The sequence below is a fragment of the Salvelinus alpinus genome, chromosome 6 (assembly GCF_045679555.1).
Source record: "Salvelinus alpinus chromosome 6, SLU_Salpinus.1, whole genome shotgun sequence".
Lineage (NCBI taxonomy): Eukaryota > Metazoa > Chordata > Actinopteri > Salmoniformes > Salmonidae > Salvelinus > Salvelinus alpinus.
The window spans coordinates 76,861,360-76,872,215 of NC_092091.1; the positions used below are offsets into that span (position 1 = coordinate 76,861,360).

Consider the following 10,856-nt stretch of genomic DNA (forward strand, 5'->3'; position numbering starts at 1 on the left):
GGAATACTGGATTTATAATCACCCTGTTTTCAGTTCCTACCACTTCCACTGGATGCCACCACTCTTTGGAAATAGGTTGAGGTTATTCCTTTGTGCAATGCAGAAGTGAGGCCACCTGGAAACAGTGTAACGTCATGTGTACTGTTTGAGAGTTGCGCAAGACTAGAAAAGTAGCGTTAGTTTGTTGATCTCCTGTATTGAAAACAGATAGACCCGTCTTCAATTTGATCGATTATTAACGTTTACAAATACCTTAAGTTGTATTACAAAAGTATTTTGAAATGTTTTGGCAAAGTTTAGAGGTAATTTTTGAGATATTTTGTAGTGACTTTGCGCAAATTGGAAGCTGTTTTTTTCTGGATCAACCGCGCCAAATAAATTGACAATTTGGATATATATGGACGGAATTAATCGAGCAAAATGACCATTTGTGATGTTTATGGGACATATTGGAGTGCCAACAAAAGAATCTCGTCAAAGGTAGGGCATGATTTATATTTTATTTCTGCGTTTTGTGTCGTGCCTGCAGTGTTGAAATATGCTACACTCTCTTTGTTTACTGTTGTGCCATCATCAGATAATAGCATCTTATGCTTTTGCCGAAAAGCCTTTTTGAAATCTGACATGATGAATGGATTCACAACGAGTGTAGCTTTAATTTGGTATATTACATGTGTGATTTAATGAAAGTTAGATTTTATATCATTTTTTTAAATTTGACGCTCTACATTTTCCCTGGCTATTGGCCATATCCTAGAAAAGTTAACCAGTTGCCTCTAACTGTCTCGTTCTGAACGTCGTATAGCCCGGGATTCTGCACGGACCCGGGTCTCACTAATGAATTCGCACCACACCAGTCTTAGTTGAATGTTTATTTACTAAAAAGCTAAAATGATGATAAAAGATACACATACACAAAAACACATTCTAGGCTATTTTTTATTTTATTTATTTTATTTCACCTTTATTTAACCAGGTAGGCTAGTTGAGAACAAGTTCTCATTTGCAACTGCGACCTGGCCAAGATAAAGCATAGCAGTGTGAACAGACAACACAGAGTTACACATGGAGTAAACAATAAACAAGTCAATAACATGGTAGAAAAAAGAGAATCTATATACAATGTGTGCAAAAGGCATGAGGTAGGCAATAAATCGAATAATTACAATTTAGCAGATTAACACTGGAGTGATAAATCATCAGATGATCATGTGCAAGAAGAGATACTGGTGTGCAAAAGAGCAGAAAAGTAAATAAATAAAAGCAGTATGGGGGTGAGGTAGGTAAATTGGGTGGGTAGATTACAGATGGACTATGTACAGCTGCAGCGATCGGTTAGCTGCTCGGATAGCAGATTTTTAAAGTTGTTGAGGGAGATAAAAGTCTCCAACTTCAGAGATTTTTGCAATTCGTTCCAGTCGCAGGCAGCAGAGAACTGGAAGGAAAGGCGTCCAAATGAGGTTTTAGCTTTAGGGATGATCAGTGAGATACACCTGCTGGAGCGCGTGCTGCGGGTGGGTGTAGCCATCGTGACCAGTGAACTGAGATAAGGCGGCACTTTACCTAGCATAGCCTTGTAGATGACCTGGAGCCAGTGGGTCTGACGACGAACATGTAGCGAGGGCCAGCCGACTAGGGCATACAGGTCGCAGTGGTGGGTCGTATAAGGTGCTTTAGTAACAAAACGAATGGCACTGTGATAAACTGCATCCAGTTTGCTGAGTAGAGTGTTGGAAGCTATTTTGTAGATGACATCGCCGAAGTCGAGGATCGGTAGGATAGTCAGTTTTACTAGGGTAAGTTTGGCGGCGTGAGTGAAGGAGGCTTTGTTGCGGAATAGAAAGCCGATTCTTGATTTGATTTTGGATTGGAGATGTTTGATATGAGTCTGGAAGGAGAGTTTGCAGTCTAGCCAGACACCTAGGTACTTATAGATGTCCACATATTCTAGGTCGGAGCCGTCCAGGGTGGTGATGCTAGTCGGGCGTGCGGGTGCAGGCAGCGAACGGTTGAAAAGCATGCATTTGGTTTTACTAGCGTTTAAGAGCAGTTGGAGGCCACGGAAGGAGTGTTGTATGGCATTGAAGCTCGTTTGGAGGTTAGATAGCACAGTGTCCAAGGAAGGGCCGGAAGTATATAGAATGGTGTCGTCTGCGTAGAGGTGGATCAGGGAATCGCCCGCAGCAAGAGCAACATCATTGATGTATACAGAGAAAAGAGTCGGCCCGAGAATTGAACCCTGTGGTACCCCCATAGAGACTGCCAGAGGACCGGACAACATGCCCTCCGATTTGACACACTGAACTCTGTCTGCAAAGTAGTTGGTGAACCAGGCAAGGCAGTCATTAGAAAAACCGAGGCTACTGAGTCTGCCGATAAGAATATGGTGATTGACAGAGTCGAAAGCCTTGGCCAGGTCGATGAAGACGGCTGCACAGTAATGTCTTTTATCGATGGCGGTTATGATGTCGTTTAGTACCTTGAGCGTGGCTGAGGTGCACCCGTGACCGGCTCGGAAACCGGATTGCACAGCGGAGAAGGTACGGTGGGATTCGAGATGGTCAGTGATCTGTTTGTTGACTTGGCTTTCGAAGACCTTAGATAGGCAGGGCAGGATGGATATAGGTCTGTAACAGTTTGGGTCCAGGGTGTCTCCCCCTTTGAAGAGGGGGATGACCGCGGCAGCTTTCCAATCCTTGGGGATCTCAGATGATACGAAGGAGAGGTTGAACAGGCTGGTAATAGGGGGTGCGACAATGGCGGCGGACAGTTTCAGAAATAGGGGGTCCAGATTGTCAAGCCCAGCTGATTTGTATGGGTCCAGGTTTTCCAGCTCTTTCAGAACATCTGCTATCTGGATTTGGGTAAAGGAGAAGCTGGGGAGGCTTGGGCGAGTAGCAGCGGGGGGGGCGGGGCTGTTGGCCGAGGTTGGAGTCGCCAGGAGGAAGGCATGGCCAGCCATTGAGAAATGCTTGTTGAAGTCATCGATTATCACGGATTTATCGGTGGTGACCGTGTTACCTAGCCTCAGTGCAGTGGGCAGCTGGGAGGAGGTGCTCTTGTTCTCCATGGACTTTACAGTATCCCAGAACTTTTTGGAGTTAGAGCTACAGGATGCGAATTTCTGCTTGAAAAAGCTGGCCTTTGCTTTCCTGACTGACTGCGTGTATTGGTTCCTGACTTCCCTGAACAGTTGCATATCGCGGGGGCTCTTCGATGCTATTGCAGTTCGCCACAGGATGTTTTTGTGCTGGTCGAGGGCAGTCAGGTCTGGAGTGAACCAAGGGCTATATCTGTTCTTGGTTCTGCATTTTTTGAACGGAGCATGCTTGTCTAATATGGTGAGGAAGTAACATTTAAAGAATGACCAGGCATCCTCAACTGACGGGATGAGGTCAATATCCTTCCAGGGTACCCGGGCCAGGTCGATTAGAAAGGCCTGCTCGCAGAAGTGTTTTAGGGAGCGTTTGACAGTGATGAGGGGTGGTCGTTTGACCGCGGACCCGTGGCGGATACAGGCAATGAGGCAGTGATCGCTGAGATCTTGATTGAAGACAGCAGAGGTGTATTTGGAGGGCAGGTTGGTCAGGATAATGTCTATTAGGGTGCCCATGTTTACGGATTTAGGGTTGTACCTGGTGGGTTCCTTGATGATTTGTGTGAGATTGAGGGCATCAAGCTTGGATTGTAGGACTGCCGGGGTGTTAAGCATATCCCAGTTTAGGTCACCTAACAGAACAAACTCTGAAGCTAGATGGGGAGCGATCAATTCACAGATGGTGTCCAGGGCACAGCTGGGAGCTGAGGGGGGTCGGTAGCAGGCGGCAACAGTGAGAGACTTATTTCTGGAGAGATTAATTTTTAAAATTAGAAGTTCGAACTGTTTGGGCATAGACCTGGAAAGTATGACAGAACTTTGCAGGCTATCTCTGCAGTAGATTGCAACTCCTCCCCCTTTGGCAGTTCTATCTTGACGGAAAGTGTTATAGTTGGGTATGGAAATCTCAGAATTTTTGGTGGCCTTCCTAAGCCAGGATTCGGACACGGCAAGGACATCAGGATTGGCAGAGTGTGCTAAAGCGGTGAGTAAGGCAAACTTAGGGAGGAGGCTTCTGATGTTGACATGCATGAGGCCAAGGCTTTTTCGATCGCAGAAGTCAACAAATGAGGGTGACTGGGGACATGCAGGGCCTGGGTTTACCTCCACATCACCCGAGGAACAGAGGAGTAGTAGGATGAGGGTGCGGCTAAAGGCTATCAAAACTGGTCGCCTAGAGCGTTGGGGACAAAGAATAAAAGGAGCAGATTTATGGGCGTGGTAGAATAGATTCTGGGCATAATGTGCAGACAGGGGTATGGAGGGGCGCGGGTACAGCGGAGGCAAGCCCAGGCACTGGGTGATGATAAGAGAGGTTGTATCTCTGGACATGCTGGTCTCAATGGGTGAGGTCACCGCATGTGTGGGGGGTGGGACAAAGGGGGTATCAGAGGTACGGAGAGTGGAACTACAGGGTCCATTGCAAACCAAAACAATGATAATGAAAACTAGCCTGAACCACAGTATGCAAGGCATATTGATATTTGAGAGAGACATACAATAAGGCATAAAGTGATTGCAAGTCTTGATTGGGAGAGCTAGCTAAAACAACAGGTAAGATAACAGCAGCAATAACAGGGTGTTAGTCTAACATAGCAACAACAGGTTAAAATGGCGACGACTAGGCAGAGAGGGTCGGATTAACTACACACAGATCCTGAGTTAAAGCACAGAGCCGACAGATAAAACACAAATAAACAGAATGGAGTACCGTGAATTAATGGACAGTCAAGCATGCATCAGCTATGTAGCCAGTGATCATAGTGTCCAGGGGGCAGCCGTAGATGGAGCTGAGGAGGCCTCCACTAAGCTAGCACGCGGCGTTTAAAGTTAGTAGCCCGGGGGGGTGGTCTGCTCAGACGGAGGGGGTCTGCTCAGACGTGGTTGTGTCGACAGAGAATCCAAGCCAGATGGCGATGGCGAAAGAGAGGTTGTGAATTGTAGAATTGTGTTTGCTAACTGGTGCTAGCTTCGTGGCAGTGGCAGTGGTGCTAGCTCTTCAGCTAGCCGGCAGATGGGCCTAGCTCGAGGCTAGCTCAAGGCTAACTGGTGCTTGCTTCGGGACAGAGGTGTTAGCCAGTAGTAGCCACTCGGTTGCAGCTAGCTAGCTGTGATGATACGGTGTAATTGTCCAGAGCTTGCGTCAGGAATCCGGTGATGTGGTAGAGAAAAAGCAGTCCTATATGCTCTGGGTTGATACCGCGCTTGCAGCTAGCCGGCAGATGGGCCTAGCTCGAGGCTAGCTCAAGGCTAACTGGTGCTTGCTTCGGGACAGAGGTGTTAGCCAGTAGTAGCCACTCGGTTGCAGCTAGCTAGCTGTGATGATACGGTGTAGTTGTCCAGAGCATGCGTCAGGAATCCGGTGATGTGGTAGAGAAAAAGCAGTCCTATATGCTCTGGGTTGATATCGCGCTTGCAGCTAGCCGGCAGATGGGCCTAGCTCGAGGCTAGCTCAAGGCTAACTGGAGCTTGCTTCGGGACAGAGGTGTTAGCCAGTAGTAGCCACTCGGTTGCAGCTAGCTAGCTGTGATGATACGGTGTAATTGTCCAGAGCTTGCGTCAGGAATCCGGTGATGTGGTAGAGAAAAAGCAGTCCTATATGCTCTGGGTTGATATCGCGCTTGCAGACAGGCAGGTATTGGCCCGGTATTGAGGCTGGCTGTGTCCGAGTTGAGGGTGAAGACCGCAGCAGTGGCCAACTGACTACTAGCTAGTAGCTAGTTATCTGGCTAGCTTCTGCTTGGGGGTTACGGTTCTAAAGTATAAAAAATAGCAGGTCCGTACCACATTGGGTGAGGCGGAATGTAGGAATATATATTCAGTTCCTAGATGGAAAGTGAAATTAAAATATATACGAAATGCATACGAAAAATATGAAAAATACGAAGACTATTTACTATTTACTATTTACACGTGACAGGACAATACAAACACACGTCCTACTTCTACGCCATCTTGGATTCAAGATGATTAGAACTTAGTAAAATGGGCCAACACACTAGGGCGCGTGTTACCCAAAATGGGGATTTAAAAGAGAGAGAAAGAGAGAAAGTACACCAGAGGAATATACATTTGGGTGAAATTGTCAGCTATGCTCATTCTAACCCTAGCCTTGCCCCAAACTGCCGCTGTTATGAGTCAGAATATAATGATGTAATTACTTGTGGAGGGTCTCCGTGGATTTTCCCGCGTGGACCGTTCAAGTTGCTCAATGACGCACTTCTCCTGCGCACCTCTCTAGGTGTCCTCACGATGTCCGTGTCCTTTGGCTTTACTGGCCTGTTCCTTTGTCCTCGCTCTGGATGGGGTCTTCGGAGGACAGATAGCTCTGTAGCTCAGAGCTCACAGCGTAAAGATGAAAGAGTGTAGATACCACGATTCGATGGGGAGTGGAGGCTAGGTGGTTCGGCTTGTATTCACCCGCTTAGACACCGCTATTCATCCGTAGCTTGGGTAGAAAAATATTTATTTGTCTTCAAACTTGTTGCGTTTTGGGTTCGTTGACCTTTTAGACCTTTGGCTGCAGCTCGGGTCACTTAGTCTAATCTGTTAATTCTGCACTCACAGGTTTTATACCCTCGGGTCAGAAGTGGGCGTAACCGCCTTCAGGGCAATTCTCTGGGCGTACCAAGTTTGAGGGGCAAGGTATAGATTTTACTCAAATCCAATTTTAGACAACTAACTTCATATTTCACCTCTACCGAAACATTCTCTTTGATTTGGACATTTTCCACACAACGTACAATGTATAAACATCAAGCATATACGAGGAAAACTCTTAACGTTACAATGTTTTCATAATAACGTAATCTATTAACCTTTAATAACAAAACAAAAATGACATACATTTTCATATTCCATCTATCGTCATGACCACCATTGTAGTTGACGGAAACCATTGTTCCAAAGTCCCTTTATTGCATGTTTACAGTTCTGAGGCTGGTTCTCCATAGTGAGAGGGAAGGGACAAGGGAATGTTGTTCGTGGTCTCAGAATTACCATGGGTGTGAGGGGTCATAAAACCCCCACATCTTCAGACCCCTAGATCTCTCCTCATCTGTTGGGGTTGAGAGATAATCTGTAGGGTTGTGGTCTCCTGTAACCTGACCTGATCAGGACAGTCATGACACTGGTAAAGAGATGATGAGCTGTTACAAGGTGAGGAGATCTCTTAATGCTGCAGATGGTTGTAGAGACAGGTTCACTCTCTTCCCCATTCTTCAGCACAGTGATGACACTGATGGTGTACTCGGTCCCAGGTTGCAGGTTTGAGACAGTTTTGTGGCATTCCTTAGTATTTGCTGTGCAGGGATTTTTTCCTGGGCTGCAGTAGGATATGAGGAAGCGTTGTGGGACTTTCTCCATCCCTTCAGCCTTGGACCAATGGAGAGTGAAGGAGGTATCTTTCAAATGGTCTACCTTTACGTCTCTGGGTGGAACCACTGGAACATAAACCAAGATTTATTTTAAGAAGATCCATAACAATATCTCTCTTAAAACACAAAGTATGTCAGTACAAAATGACTAAAACCAAACTCTTTACCTGTGAATACAGATGCAGAGACCCATCTGCTTTGTCTGCCATCTTCTCCCTCTGTGGCCACACTGAAGTGATACTTTTCACCAGGTTGGAGACTGCATATTTCAAGCTGATACACATCTTTCATTCTTGATGAGCTTGTTTCTCAGTCACATTCCCAGGTAATTCTAAACTGGTGTGGTCCCTCTACTCCCTCAGGAGAACTCCAGTTCAGAGACAGTCTGATGTCAGCAACAGGATCTGGAAATCACCAGGACACCAGGAGGGGGCAGCACTGGTGAAGACATGACGGGAGAAAGAAACAGACAATTGGAACTGTATTCACAAACACAAATGCATATCCGAATTGAAGGAGAAACAAATGATATCTTAACAAATCATTGTTTTATTGTATGTTCATCATTGTTCACAAGTTATAAGCTATCACTAAAGGTCTCAAAACACTACTTTTGGGTCAGTTAATTATTGATTGTACATGCACTTACTGGCGACTGTCTCTGACCTTTGGTGTTGCTCTCCATCAAAAGTCTTGAGTGTTGCTCTCCATCAAAAGTCTTGAGTGTTGCTCTCCATCAAAAGTCTTGAGTGTTGCTCTCCATCAAAAGTCTTGAGTGTTGCTCTCCATCAAAAGTCTTGAGTGTTGCTCTCCATCAAAAGTCTTGAGTGTTGCTCTCCATCAAAAGTCTTGAGTGTTGCTCTCCATCAAAAGTCTTGAGTGTTGCTCTCCATCAAAAGTCTTGAGTGTTGCTTTCCATCAAAAGTCTTGAGTGTTGCTCTCCATCAAAAGTCTTGAGCGTTGCTCTCCATCAAAAGTCTTGAGTGTTGCTCTCCATCAAAAGTCTTGAGTGTTGCTCTCCATCAAAAGTCTTGACAGTGGAAACAGAGTAAGAAACAATATTTTCATTGAAAAAACTAAATGTTTATGTTGCAAAACAAGCAATGATAAAGCTTGTAGCTTGAACTTGCATAAACAGTACTAGCAAATGCATAATCTTCTGTAATAAGTATATTCAGTTATCCACTCAATAAAATGAGGGGGTAAATCAGCTACCAGGCGTCCAGCTTGTTTCATCCCATCATAGATGTATCATGTCCTTTGTGTTTTGATACTGAACACAGGCTGCAGATCAGCACCTGGTCTGTCCTGCAGAAGACCTCCAGAGCTCTGTGGTGTTCCTGACAGAGTCTCTCCTCCAGGTCTCCAGTCACCTCCACCACTGTGTGTCTCTTTAGTTTAGCTACTGTATAGTGCTGTCTGATGTGGGCCTCACAGTAGGACACACTGCAGGTCAGACAGAACTTCACAGCTTGGACCACAGAGCAGATATCACAGACCACCTCTACTGGCCTGGATGGGAATTGGAAAATAACATTTATCAAATACATTGATCAAAATAACCTAATCTATTTAGTTTAACCCAATGAGTCCCACCATAATGCCGGCTTGATTTTGGACTCCTAACCCCTTTTAAGCATTGTGTGTTTGAGCTACAGACTTCTGGGTTGTACCATTGGATTCTATGTATACTGCATCTGTTGATACCAACCATTAGTCTGTGTGATTAACGGGGACTTAGGTAGAGCTGTCAGAATGGTTTGTGCTACAAACTATTAAACGCTACATGTGAAAAGCTGAGACTCTCACGCACATGTAACATGTTTGATGCTCACAAGCTACACAAGAGTTGTAGAAGGTAAGTGGTTCTTCTACATAGAAGATCATAGGAAATCCCAGGACATAGTTTCTATAATACTGTAATAAGCTCACAGTTGCTGTCACAAAGGAGGGACCATATTCCTGTAAAGCTTAGAGAGCATCTCATGTTAAATACTGTTGAAGTTATATGGCTACAGGTTCATCTGCTTCACCTGAAAGCCATTCTGTTGGGAAGCTGCTCTAGACCAGTGCTAATAGTCAGTATCTGGATAATATGTGTGAAATCAAATGTTATTAGTCACATGCGCCGAATACAACAAGTGTAGACCTTACAGTGTAATGCTTACTTACAAAAAATATGAATATGAATAAGAATAAGAAATAAAAATAACACGTAGTTAAAGAGCAGCAGTAACTATATACAGGGGGACCGGAACAGAGTCAATGTGCGGGGGCACCGGTTAGTCGAGGTAATTGAGGTGATATGAGGTGATATGTACATGTAGGTAGAGTTATTAAAGTGACTATGCATAGATAATAACAGAGAGTAGCAGCGGCGTAAAGGGGGGGGGGGGGGGGGGGCAATGCAAATAGTCTGGGTATCAATTTGATTACCTGTTCAGGAGTCTTATGGCTTGGGGGTAGAATATGTTTAGAAGCCTCTTGGACCTAGACTTGACGCTCCAGTACCACTTGCCTTGCGGTAGCAGAGAGAACAGTCTATGACTAGGGTGGCTGGAGTCTTTGACAATTTTTACGGCCTTCCTCTGACACCGCTTGGTATAGAGGTCCTGGATGGCAGGAAGCTTGGCCCCAGTGATGTACTGGGCCGTATGCACTACCCTCTGTAGTGCCTTGCGGTCGGAGGCCGAGCAGTTGCCATACCAGGCAGTGATGCAACCAGTCAGGATGCTCTCGATGGTGCAGCTGTAGAAACTTTTGAGGATCTGAGGACCCATGCCAAATCTTTTCAGTCTCCTGAGAGGGAATAGGTTTTGTCATGCCCTCTTCACGACTGTCTTGGTGTGCTTGGACCATGTTAGTTTGTTGGTGATGTGGACAGCAAGGAACTTGAAGCTCTCAACCTGCTCCACTACAGCCCTGTCGATGAGAATGGGGGCGTGCTCTGTCCTCCTTTTCCTGTAGTCCACAATAATCTCCATTGTCTTGATCACGTTGAGGGAGAGGTTGTTGTCCTGGCACCACATTGCCAGGTCTCTGACCTCCTCGCTATAGGCTGTCTCGTCGTTGATCAGGCCAACCACTGTTGTGTCATATGCAAACTTAATGATGGTGTTGGAGTCGTGCCTGGCCGTGCAGTCATGAGTGAACAGGGAGTACAGGAGGGGACTGAGTACGCACCCCTGAGGGGCCCCTGAGTTGAGGATCAGAGTGGCGGATGTGTTATTACCTACCCTTACCACCTGAGGGCAGCCCGTCAGGAAGTTCTGGATCCAGTTGCAGAGGGAGGTGTTTAGTCCCAGGGTCCTTAGCTTATTGATGAGCTTTGAGGGCACTACAGTGTTTCAGAAGGGTTCTATGTAGAATCCGTTTTGCCTTCC

The 10,856-nt window shown here is 45.8% G+C and overlaps 1 long non-coding RNA gene across 1 annotated transcript; it reads right to left on the reverse strand.

The window, feature by feature from the left end:
* Window positions 1-7,399: 7,399 nt before the first annotated feature.
* LOC139579409 (uncharacterized) lies at window positions 7,400-8,224 on the reverse strand. Its single transcript, XR_011675743.1, has 3 exons — window positions 8,123-8,224; window positions 7,641-7,911; window positions 7,400-7,539 (listed from the first exon to the last, which is right to left on the reverse strand). It is a non-coding gene; the product is annotated as an uncharacterized lncRNA (long non-coding RNA).
* Window positions 8,225-10,856: the final 2,632 nt, after the last annotated feature.